Source organism: Channa argus, chromosome 1 (assembly GCF_033026475.1).
Source record: "Channa argus isolate prfri chromosome 1, Channa argus male v1.0, whole genome shotgun sequence".
Lineage (NCBI taxonomy): Eukaryota > Metazoa > Chordata > Actinopteri > Anabantiformes > Channidae > Channa > Channa argus.
The window spans coordinates 39117172-39130396 of NC_090197.1; the positions used below are offsets into that span (position 1 = coordinate 39117172).

General features: G+C 41.6%; 1 protein-coding gene across 9 annotated transcripts in view; it reads right to left on the reverse strand.

The window, feature by feature from the left end:
- Positions 1 to 13225, reverse strand: part of LOC137134310 (zinc finger MIZ domain-containing protein 1-like) — a 91138-nt gene that overhangs the window by 51114 nt on the left and 26799 nt on the right. For all 9 annotated transcript variants that reach the window (XR_010915423.1, XM_067519057.1, XM_067519021.1 and 6 more), the window contains one exon: positions 5164 to 5239. The gene's annotated coding sequence lies outside the window, so the exon portion shown is untranslated. The remainder of the gene's footprint in view (positions 1 to 5163; positions 5240 to 13225) is intronic.

The window sequence follows — 13225 nt, forward strand, 5'->3', positions numbered from 1 at the left end:
AATGCTGAACATCTGCAGCCTCCAACTCTCGATTTCTGTTTATAATATAATTGGAAATCTATTTAAGCATCTACAAATATATAGCTACTAAACCATTTATAGGACAGAGCTGATGAAAAGAAGCTCATTATTTGTTAGGTGGTTCAGATATTTTTAGATTTAAAGTGGTCTGAAGTTATCCAACTGGTAAAACTGAACAGAAGTAACAAGCATACAAACATAATTTTACACTAAAGTCTGTGAACTAAATTGTCAAAAACAAAAATAAAAAGCTACAAGCTCTTGATAATTGCCCGCCTCCACAGCAGGTTACCAACAACTCACTGTAATGAGATGTTTAAAAACTTGAAAAGTACAAAAATTATTTAGTATAACAAAAAGTTAGAGTCTGCTGCTCATGTCAAATAGCCCCACCCCCACCCCCTTTCAGTTCCAAATGCAAACACCCAACATACACACACACATTTCAACCTCCTGATGTTTGTTGGCAGAACTGTTTGAGGAGCTTAATTGGTACTTTCTCATTTTTCCTTGTTTTTCACTCTCTCTGTGTCTCTCCCTAAGTTTGCCACTCTTTCATTCGGCAGTGTGTTTGTGTGTGCGTGTGTGTTTGTGTGTGTCTGTTGCAGTGTAGAAAAAGCACAATTGTCTGTTTGTTTTCATGGCAAGAAGACAAGAGCGTGGGTGCCACTAAATGGAACAGAGGCCGAAGCACACTCTGTGGCAGTGTGATAGGGCGAGCCAACTCGGTTAACCAAATCTTGGAATGAGCCTCAGCTGAATTAGGCGCACGCCACACACACACAAGCACGCACACACACACGTGTGTGCATGCACAGATGCACACACAAGTTGTCCCGGTGCCCAGGCAGCTTTCGTGCTGCTGATAATGAGGAGGTTTGGAGATGTGTATTTGTTTGTGCAGATGTAAAACACACACTTTAAAGGCTAACTCTTTGGCTTGCACAGTATGCCAATCACATACCAAGCTTCACTCTACAGAATCAGCATTCTGCTTACATTCATGTGTGTGTACAGTAGCTTTGACTGCCCACTCACAAACACACACAGAGTCACACATCACACCTGCTGACATTAGACACAAACATAGCATGAGACAATCTTCTCCTGAGCTATTATGCTGTCAGTGACATTTTCAAAAGTAATTCCAGTTCTCCTGACATTTTAGGCAGGTAGCAGTACGTGCTGCTGTACAAGCAGTCTGCCTCATGATCTGAGATGTGTTTTGCGGAAGCCCGGCAGCCAGTGTTGCTTGTTGGAGCAATGATTTGATTAGGTTCACGCTGATTACAGTCTCGTTGGTTACAATATATGGCTCTATCAGACAGAGCAAGAGGGAGGGCGGGAGAGGGAGTGATTGAGAGTGGGATTGTCGGTTTGTCAAGCTGTCAAGAGCAATTCTGTATTGTACTTTTGTGTTTAGCTGAGCTGTGCGTGAGTAGCCGAGTGGAGATTCAAAATGAATCAGCTGATATGAAAGACTACCAGTGAGGATATTAATACATGTCTGTTAGCAGTTATCAACATTCAGGAGAGTGATACAATGCCGTGCGTGCACTGGCCCCTCTGAGTCAGATTGTGGCAAAAGAAAAGGAGCAGTACATCTGAACAGCTCCCATTTCACAAACAACACTATCACAAACACCTTAAAGGCAAGTGCCTTGTCTTAGTATTGTGCTTGAAAGCTGTAGACTTACACACCACAGTAGCAGCTCAACCGTGGTGTGTAATATTGGCTGAGAACAAATAATCTGCAAAGCCTCAAATGCCCTCTGCCTTCGTAAGCTTTATGAAATATTAACCAAATTAATCTACAGGTTTTTTTTTTCAGCTCACATACTGTACTGCCACTGATTCCCTGTAAATCATTCCTAAGAGTAATTCTAACAAATGTAGCAACAACTTTGATTTCTGAAAGGTGTAATTATCCCTTTCTATATATCATGTTTACTAATAATTAGGTCTGTGCCAGTGAACATTGCTCTGCTTTTTTTAAATGACAGCCGCAGAGCTACAGGAATCTCTCAGCGCAGCTTTAGTCCTAGCAGCAAGTGTGCTGGCTGGAACACGTTATTATAACGTTATGGGCTTAACAGCAAGCAGCACAGCATCTGATCAGAGGTCAGATTCGTGCTGTACCCCGTGAAGATATTTTTAAAGACTGATATGATACCCTGTTTAGTAAAGCAATTTCTAGAGGCCTCAAGGCAGAACAAAAAGGGCAGAGTTCACAGGGAGCAGAAAGAGCTTCACTCTCATGTGACCAGAAAACCAGGGCTCCAAAGTAAAACAGAACATTATTTGAAGAGATTTTATAGATTGTAGATTTAATCTCTGTCGGATGGGGAAAAAAGAGAGAGAGAGAGATCAGAATTAATCATCTTAACTGTTTGTTTGGTAATCTGATTTAGTCTGATTTTTAGGCTGCTATTGCTGGTTGTGGTTACTGATGCTGTCTCTGGATTGACCGCAGCCATTTTCACTGACACCTCCCTCCTTCTCCAGTGAATTATCAGGGCTTGTTCTTGACATTTAAAACAAAATATCTGTACATGTAAATCCCTCATGCAGTTCACCAAATCCAGCAATGTGTCTGCTTATGACACACTCCAGAGAGGCACACTATGACTGTCCCCGCTCCAAATAAATGACCTACTTTGCACATTAACACACATTTACATAGAGGCAAGTTCCAGGGCATTTTTGTAGTCTCTGTTCCCAGCTCAGACACTTCTCGGTTTAAGTGTACCATGGCTCCTGTCCAGTTCTTAGAAAAGGCCTGGCTTTTCTAATTCTCTTGCCATATTTGACGGGATCATTCAAGCAGCGAATTTGAATGAAGACAGGTTAAACCATACTTCCTTTCAACTGAACTGGAAAATAGGTCCCTAATATGCGCCACCCTCTGTAGAAAAATTGGGGTTTTGTCGTGTGAGCGTGTTAAAGGAAAGTGAGGCTGGCACAGAGGCCCAGCTAAGGTGCTCCCAGCTCAGGAAACTATTTCCAGACCACCAGCCCCTCCCTTCTCCTCCACCTCCACCTCTGGTGGGGAAACCACACCACTGCACAGGCCCCAGTCACAGACATGACTTAAGAATGAATCCATTATTCACACAGGCTGTTAGGGGACTGGCACACAAGGGTGGGATGTCGTAGGACACAAAAACTCACTTTTACCTCACTTTATTTAGAATTGCTCAAGCAGGCAATTTACTAATGAGAGTTAAGCAGTTTTAACAAAAGAAAACAGGTAGATCAGCATTCCATGTATAGTGAGACAAGTATAGTTACACAAGGTCATATAAATATCCACTTTGTCATTTGAATGATGTGAAGCAATTGAAAGAGTTCCTAACATAACAGATTTGCCACTGTGTCCAAGTGCATGCTTAATGCTGCAGTGATATGTGTGAACCATCAGGGGCCATGGGACTGTAGACACACAATACAAAGCAGCGCCACACAGCAGTGCAATGACAGTACACACAGCTTTAGATGTCATATCAAGTTCAGTGAACGCTTGACAGCACAACACAGCTTCACACGACTCGACATAGATGAATGTGTGAGTGCTCCTCTGTCTTTTCTCAGACAGTCAGACAGACAGACAGTTGGACAGACCGACAGACAGACACACACGCACACAGAGGCCAGATTGTATACGAGTTTGCTCACGGACCATGATAAGAAAATGTGGTAAATGCGTAATCTGATATGCATGACTTGAGGTTTCTCTCTGCCTTTCTTTCCCTCTTGGAAATCGCAGGTTGCATCCATAATTTACACCAGCCTCCTTCTGTTTCTCTCTTTTCCACTCTGCTCCCTCCCTCTTTCTTCTCTCTCCATCTCCCCCTCTCTCTCCTGGCAATCTGGCTTTTGCAGCTTTGCTCATTAGCATATTGCAGAATGTGCAGATGCCACCAAAAAATATTCACCTTCCAGCGCTTTGATGCCATTTCACATGTATGCAAACTACAGTGTCAACATTTTGCACAGCCTCCCAAACAAAAGCAGTGGGACAAAGTATCCATTTAGTACCTAAATGTGCTGGGTCCATAAGGGCACATTCCTTAGTCGGATGTTTCTGACAAAGATTGTTGAAACTGATGATGACTGGTTGAGTGTTTCTTCTCATTCACGGTTTAAATGAACACTTAATTTAAGCATTGCCATTCATGCAGCTCAAAGGCTAATCGAACAAAGTTTTCATGCACGTTTTTGCATCAAATGGAGCACTATCTGGCAGGTTATTCAAAACAAAACAAATGACCCAAGGTTTGGAATATGGTGATATTAGCACTCTAAGATTGATATTGGAATTGATAGAAGCAGGTCAATATCTATACATGTTACAGTAACTCACCACTGGTTTTGACACTGCTAACACTCCTGTTCAGGTTTCACAGCCTAGTGACAGACTAAAGCAGAGCCACGAAAGTATCACAGCTGTAGTACACACGCAACAATACAATCTTGTAAACATCCTTCAAATAAGCTTTTTCTAAACTGACCACATTAGAGGAGCAGTGATGTAGCGAAGCACAGAATCGCATGGCATTACAATTTGTTTAGAGTTCTTAAAACTGACTGCCCTGTTACCTGACAAGCACCAGCTGTCTGCCATGTGGAAATGGTATCACCAACAAAACACTAATCTCAATGATTTAGATCATTATGTAAACAACAGTGGGCGATTAATTCAGTGTGTTCTGACGTTTATGTGATCCGGTTTGTTCTCTGAAAGCGCTACGCTATGACACAGAGCAGTATCCATTACAGTTTCACGGGAAAATAAAAAAGCTTGGTGATTTTCATCACAGATGATTCGAGTTTGAGTTTTTGTGCCCTAAAGCTCTGTATGTCTGTATGTCCTTTTCCTCCTCTGATTAACATGCACTGTTTTCAATTCACTGTTGAAAGCACACTGTCTTCTGCCTCAGCTCCTATATAATGTGAGCACCAGTGCATTTTGTTTTGGGACAAAAGTCCTATGTGTTTAGTGCCTGCACAACTAAAAACACAATCCAAACTGCAGCCTCCTTATCTTGTTGGCAAAACCACACTAAAGCATATCTGCATGACCGTAGGAGCTGATGGTTAACTGTTCGGATGAAGACAAAGGTGATAAATCAGGATGCTTACCAGTGTGGATGAGGACGTTCCCGTATTTCCTGTTAGGCAAACTCTTTTTTTAATCCTCATCAATCACAGAGCACATCTGAAATGAAACAAAACAGAATGCAGTGCACATCAGGGAGTATGACAAAACACAATCTGCTTTTTAGTGATAGGAAAACAAGACTTCATTTATTGAGATGTAATAAAGCACCCTGTCGTGCATCTGACAGATTGGAAGCACATAACAAGGACTGACAGAGCTGGAGATAATGTGCATCTCTAATCCCCAACAAATATGAAACATAAAATACTTAAATGACAAATACAAGTTTAGTTGCAGAAGGAGCTGTCTTTGAACTCTCCGGGCCCTAATCATAGAAGAATACTTATCTGCTTCTGGCTCTTCTCTAACTACGATGTGCAGATTTCCTAATGGGATGACGACTCACTGACTGCTAAGGCACTAGCCTACTTTACAGGAGTGGATCTTTAACTCACTTATTTCTGTGTTTGAAAATTCCCACATCATTTTATTACCATCATGCTAGTCTGCTTCCCAAAACCATCTGGATTACGTTTCTTCCAAGTGTACTCGTACAGTAGGCAGAAAGAAAAGACTATCTTCATAGGCTACAGATTGCCCCACATTTAATTACTGTTAACACCAGCACTAGCAAGCTAAATACGCCTCCATGATTTATTCATTTTCCCCCATATCTGAGTCAAATTAAATTAGTCATATGGGTTTAATTAACTAAATACGATCAGATATTGTAATTTCACACTTGGATATGGGATACAGAAAAGGGTACTTTAGCACAAAGAAACCATGGTAAACCAGCAATCATTAGAGGTTCTTATGTGTAGTCATGTTGGCATTACCAGCAGCAGCATTAGCTGAATGATTGCTCCTAATCAAGGTTTACACACTGGGAGGTTACCTTTTTTCCTGAAGAACCAGGAACACTCGGCTCAAACCATTACTCACTGTTCCTATTAGTCATCGAACCGTTGCTAATATAAGTAAACCCCCCCCCCCCCCCCCCACTTTCTGGGACCTGTGTGCATGATAATGAAGACCGCAGAACTGCAATTAGAGAAAATAATAGTTTACTCCTCCGGTTTAAAGGGTTGACTCAACAATAAAATATGTGTTATTGTTAAACAGAGCCTTTTAGAGCTTTTAAGAATGTAACAACTCTAATAAGAAAAATGGCTTGCAAACACTTTTACACACTTTTCATATAATGCAAACATGCTTGAGAAAATTACTGAAAACAGTGTATTCACAAACACAGTATAATCATTTATATTCAAACCTTTGTAAGTGCTTGTGTTGGGGAAGGTCATCTTTTTTGCAAGGAATCAATGACGCTCTCGTAGACTAAAACACATTCACCACTGGATGTGCTGTGGGTTCTCGTATTCAACTGCACCTGGCAATTTCTATGCCTAAGTGTATTTAGTTGACTGAGTAGTTCTAAAGCACAATATCTAATGCTGGTGTTATTTCCCACTCATACAAAGGCTCCATCATGGCACTAAATGAGCTGCAGTGAGTGATATAAAAAAGCATACAGTAATTTACTGATCCCCGATAATGAGACATGAGGCCAGTGTGGCATGTTTTCTCGCGCTCACTAAGAGGAAATATGGCTGCTTAGAGCTGCACCGGCTTGCAAAACATTGCTGCACTACCTCACGACACAGACAGAATTATCAGAAAAAAACAAATGGAGGCATTGATTCACTAGTTGTTTATTTACAGGCCTCTCCGGAGAAGAAATAAATTCCCCTGTTGAGGCTTTGTTTCCCCATCACACGACACAACGGGATGCATGAAAAGAGGGGTGAGCGGGCCACACACACAGAGAGAGAAGATGACAAATAAATAAATAAATAAATAAATAAATAAATAACACACATACAAATGTAAGCATGTGCGCGCAAAACACACAAAAACGTCTTGCATCTGGATTAATCTCCAATGGGCGTCATCACAGATGCTTTTAAACGTAGCAGAAGGCGAGAATCATGCGGGAAAGAGGCTGCCATCTGAATAATTTATTCTGAGGCTCATCTTGTCTCACACCAGGGGGATTTCTGCTTTCAATTTACACTGTTTTCCTCCCCATATTCAAATCAGGGACCAGATTTGTTGTGATTGGCACACGGAAGGTCAACGTTAGCGAGCTAGCATCAACGCTGTCCTCTGTGGGCTGGAATGCTGGTCTATTAGCACACTAGGATACTGTGTGTGTACGTGTGTGTGGTAGTCTTTGTTTACCTCAGTGTATGCGGGTGACACTGGAGAATAGGGCTGAGGAGCGCAGAGACAGCAGTGTGTGTCTGAGCTTATTAGGCTTTTCCAAGGACACAGGAGGCTCTAGACATTACACTGGCTGGGGAAAAAACACTATTGCTAATCATAGGAGCAAGATGTTAGGACTGCAGATACAGACTGAGGGGTAGGGGAGAAAGACAAAAAGGACAAGAGAGGGAAGAGAGGATGAGAGAGAGAAAGCAGAGTAGGATAGGAGGATAAGAGCGCGGAGGGGTGGGGGGCAAAGACGAGCCAAGAAAGGAGGGAAGATGCAGGATGAAGTCATGGCTGTCGTGCATGTCCTCACTCTGTGTGTCACACTGGGACTGAGAGGAGGACAGAGAACAGTTCACTAATGCACAGGTCATCTGTGACAGGATGGGCGGTCATTAGCTACAAGCACACAGAGCAGTTGACAAACAGGGGGGAAAACTCTTGGAGTGACAAACTAATTTTTTAAGTCATCTATTTAAAATTTCCTGCATTTGTGAGGCAGCACAAAGGACCTTTTTTGTTGTTTTGTGCTCTTGTTGTATAATTCCCCAGGGAACAGATCAATCTATTTTACTTTTCATTTGATTTAGACGGCATAATGCAACAAAGACAAAGAACATATTTGGGATGTGGATATGTGTTTGTCTAAACACACTTGCTCTGTTAGAGCGGAGCGTCTATTTTCTGAATTGCGATCCCAAATTTGAAAAAAAAAAAAAAAAAGGATTATGAGCTCGCCCTGGGGGGGGGACTGTGCTTACCAAGCAAAATGCCCTTGTCATTTCCAGTAGTAAATTGCTACATGCTAGCTGGTGCTGATGACAGGACTTGGCTGTTTCTGCCGTTACAGGCATGAATGGCCCTGTAGTAGCCAGGCACAGTGCAGCGGTTCAACAAGGCCTGTTTAACCGGCTGAATGACAGGCAAGCAGACAGGCAGTACGCCAACCACAGACATTCAGCTCAGGCTGCTGTAATGATGCCAATTCAGCCAGACCAGAAAGGCCACGTGATGGGGCAGAAAAAGAGTGGGAGAAAATATGAACACATCCACAGTTAGGTCGCCAGGCTGTGTATTTTCCTTCTCATATTGGATATGTGAAAACGTATCCAATATGTCTCCATATGCCTCCGATTTTTCACCACTACCTAGCAGCCCCCTTATGTTTACTCTTTAAACATTTTTGTTGTCTTTTTGTTACTGTGGGGAGCCCATGAATGTGTGGCTTGTTGCCTTATTAAACTTTAAATAGCAGTGTCTATAGCCCCAAGCATTTCGTCAGTAGCCCTTTGCACTCTCCACTTTGTGGAAATCTCTGTACAGGCTGAAGGGAAACTCAGCACCAGTATGACACAGCATGGAGGAATGCACCCGCGGATGTGGCTCTCTCCCTCTCTTTCTCCTTCTCAGTCAACCCCAGACTCCTCCTCCCCCTACTTCTGTGGAAAGGTCCATATGCACCCAGTAATTATCAAGGTTATTTTCTCCAGAGGGCCAAATCCCTGTTTATGGTCATGAGCGTGTGTCACAGAGCCCTGGCTGTCAACCCACAGGACACTGAGTCTGTAGACAACCTCAGAGAAAATCTCAGCTTCAGAGACACTGTGGTTTTCAGTAACCCTGAAGTTGTGCTGCTTTTGCTCCCATTTAAAAAGAAAAAAAACATTTGCAATTTTCAGTAGCTGTGTCATGACCTCAAGTGAGACTGTAATAATGATTTTTCATGTGAGCTTCGACCTTGGCTCCTGCCAAAAATCCAGGAGCTATTTCTGAGAATCACCAACAAAATTAATACCCAGACACTAAACCCGAAAATAGCAAAGCTGGACATGAATAACTCTGATTAACATCTGTGTTATTTATTTATTTATTGCAGACACATGGTAAAGGCAGTGTACATACTTTATGTTAGTTCTACTGAACTGTAGAAAAGAAGACAATATTCTACTCTTATTGGTTCGATTCAGTCCTTTCCCGGAGCCAGACACCCTGGAGAATTGTGTCCTGAGCTACAGTGCATATTTCCTTATGGCAAAGGCTACAGAGGAAGTGAAGACTGTGAAAGGGCAGTGGTTAACAAGCCCTGTAAAAAACACTACCATATAACAAGCTAGGTATTACACCAGTTAATTAGAGGTGAACACGAGCCAACTTTGTTTTCTGAAAGGGATACAGAGTAGGCCGGCTCTTGTGCTACAGTAGGCTCTTCAGCAAACAAAAGCCTGGAGCAACCTGAATTGCAAGCTCAAAAGTAAATTTGCATGCAACAAACTGTTAGCTGGGGTCAACAGTACATACATACACACACACACACACACAAAGAGAAATCGGTTGCTCCCTTCACAAAAGCTGCTTCCTCTTCGTTTTCATCACGTAGCAAGGGCTTTGTTAGTGTGCGGAAATGCCTCCAGAGGCAATGAAAATACTGGCAAGTCCCCGCAGCTCATTCAGAAGACCAACACAGGGGAAAGCGATGGGTCCTGCAGCTGCAAGATCACAAACATGCACACACGCACACATGCGCGCACACACATACACACTAACACACACACGCAACAACACTTATGTATGCCAAGTACCCATGTAGGTTGTGGGTTCCAGTTACATACAGAGATAACTGTGTTAACCTAAAGAACATAAACATGGGTATGTGGTTACAGGGCTGTCAGGGCACTGGAGGAGCCAGAGGAAGCTAACACCGACCGTACAGAATCTAAACTTGGACTAATGTTGTCACGGCTGCCACAAATTATAGGCAACCTCATTGTGAAAGCTCATACCACTGCTAAAATCAGGGGTTTTCCAGCCTGGGAATTACATATGATTTAAGCGACCCTGCTTCCTAGATTCATTAAATCTTACACGTATTGTTGTACTGTTGAGAGATACCACGATAGAGCCCAAGAAAGGTCAGGAGAAGTTTAGAGATCTGAGGAACTTTAAATCAGATCTGACAATCTGATTTCCCTCACTATCTATTTTCTAAGGGTTGTACATGTTCACACCTTCAGTTTGTCTAACTTGCGTGAAAACCAGAGGATGCAGAGGCAACAAAGGCCGACACCAGGGGAACATGCAAAGTCCATGCTGAATGGCATCTTGTGGGTGCAAACCCTGAACTTTCACAATAACCACTTGCCACTGTGCAGCCCAATACTTCACCAGCACTCTTAAGTTTCTTTAATGTTCCATTACCTCACTCTATGGCCATCTCGTTTGGCAAAAAACACATGTTTGTAATCAGACAACAGCACTCCAACAACAGATGATTGCAATCAAAACGTCAATGGCCAGCACTTCAGGCAAAAATAAACCATATTAGTAAGAGACAGCAACCCATGATTTAAAGGAATACACGTTTTCAACAAAATGGTCCATTGTTCAAGTAACTGTTCAAGTGCAGACAGTGAAATCATCCATGTAGATTCTCAGATGATAGAAGCTAACACTGCTAACATCCAAAATAAGAGGTCAAACCATTTACTAACAGTCAGTCGTGTGTGTTGTTTTATCCTGCAAATTCGCAGATTGTTAATGTTAAATTTCTTTAATATAAAATCAACAGACTAACCAGATCCCTTTTTGAAACTATTTTGGGTGAGCAACCACTGCGCTCATCAATTTTTGGCTCTACACTGTCTCAGTGTGCCTCCCACACCAACATTCACTTGACCCAGGAAATTCAAAACAGTATGCTATATTTGTTTAATATTTCATGTAAATTGTACCTCCTACACAACTCAGCTCAGTAGACTCAGCCGCCTCCCACCATGTATTTTCATTACAGGTGTTACAAGTTTTCTGAGATAATATCAGTAGCTTAATATCACTCAATACTGTGTGTATATTAAAGGTATAAAGCTGCAAGAAAAAGTAATAGCACTTTTCCAGTTTCCTGGTTTTCTGCATAAATTGGTCATGAAATTTGACCTGATCTTTACCAAAGTCACGAATATGAACAAACACAATATTTCTGAGCTAATAAAACACAAACAGTCATGATCTTTTGAACACACCCTTTAAACATACAAAGTCATGGGGGAAAAAGTAATGGAAACAGTGTTTTAATAACTGGTTGAACCACCTTTGGCAGCAATAAGCTCAAGTAAGCTCTTCCTGTAGCTGATCTGCACAACATTCAGGAGGAATTTTGGACCAGCCTTCCTTACAGAACTGCTTTAGCTCATCTATATTTTTTAAGTCAGGTGTGAATGGCTCTCTTGAGGTAAATAAACAGCATCTCCGTAGTGCTGAGGTCTGACTGGGTCACTCGAAAAGGGACAACTTCCTTTCACGAAAGCCAATCTTTATAAGATATATTTTGATATGTAGGGTCATGGCCCTGCCTCATCACCCATGTTATTTTTAGCTTTAGCATGGCGACAGCCAAGCTGACATTATGCTGTAGGAGACACTCCACAATGGCAATTGGTGCAGGTCCAGAGCAAGATGCTCCTTCACTGTACCTCACTGTTAGGATGATGATTTCATGTTGGTATGCAATGTTTTGATAAGCCATATGTAGTTTTGTGGGTTCTTCCCAAACAATTCTACCTTCCTTTACCTGTCTACAAATCATTTTTGTCAAGGTGGTCTTTGACAAGCTTCGGGCATGCTGCAGTGTTTTTGGAGAGCAGTGGGTTCCTCTGTGGGGTCCTGCTATGAACACTATGGCTGTTGAATGCTTTGTGTATTGTTGACTTATAAACAGAGATGTTAACCAACTCCAATAATTGCTTCAGGTCTTTAGCTGTTACTCTATAGTTCTCTGTTTTTTCTTTTTTTTTACTTCATTAAGCATTCTGCATTGTGCTTTTGGACTGACCTTGGCTGGGTGCCTGCTTCTACAGAGAGTAGCCACAGTAAAAAATCATCTCCATTTATAAACAGTGTCTAACTCTGGATTGAAGGATATCTTAAGTCTTTGAGATTACTTTATAACCGTTTCCAGTTACATGCCAATCAACAACTCTTGATCGTAGGTCTTCCATGATCTATTTCTTGCTTGGCATAGCTCACACCAGTCGAGGCTTCTTGTGAATAGCAAACTGACACTGTTTGAGTGGTATCGTAAGTCAAGGTATCTCTAAATTATAGCTCCCTTCTCATATCACTGGTTTTTCTAACACCTGTCTGCAGTTGACATTTAGGGACATCAAAAACCCAATGTTGCCATTACGTTTTCATCATTTATTTATCGGGTTTGTTAATTAAAGACATGAACAATCATGACTGTGTTTTATCATATTCTAAATATTGTGATTGTTAATATTTGTAACATAGATTTGCATCAGATCACATTTTATGACTAATTTATTTAAACCAGAGTAACACAGTAAATGAGGAAATGCATCCAATAACATCATTTTTTCTTCCGACTTTGGTCTGGTACTTGAAAGCCTGAGTTGTATTGTTGTATGCTTAACTAATTCAAAGCATCACCTACAAGACAGGATAACACAATACTCACTGCTTCTACTGGACAGATCCAGCATATTTTTTCAATAACCAAAAAACATTTAGTGCTTAATTTCGGGCCAGTTAAATTATTTCTCTTTTTCTTTTTGGTAGATAAATTAAACAAGACAAAATGCTTCACAAAGCCTCTCATTCAGAGGACCAGATAGAATATGCACACAGGTTGGCACTGGTGTCGAAATTAATTGTGCACTGGCTAGACATCAACCCACATGTAGTTCCACACATTACAGATATCTGAATTGGTATTAGGATTGAATTGACTGAATTGGTACCTGCCCTCACACCTAT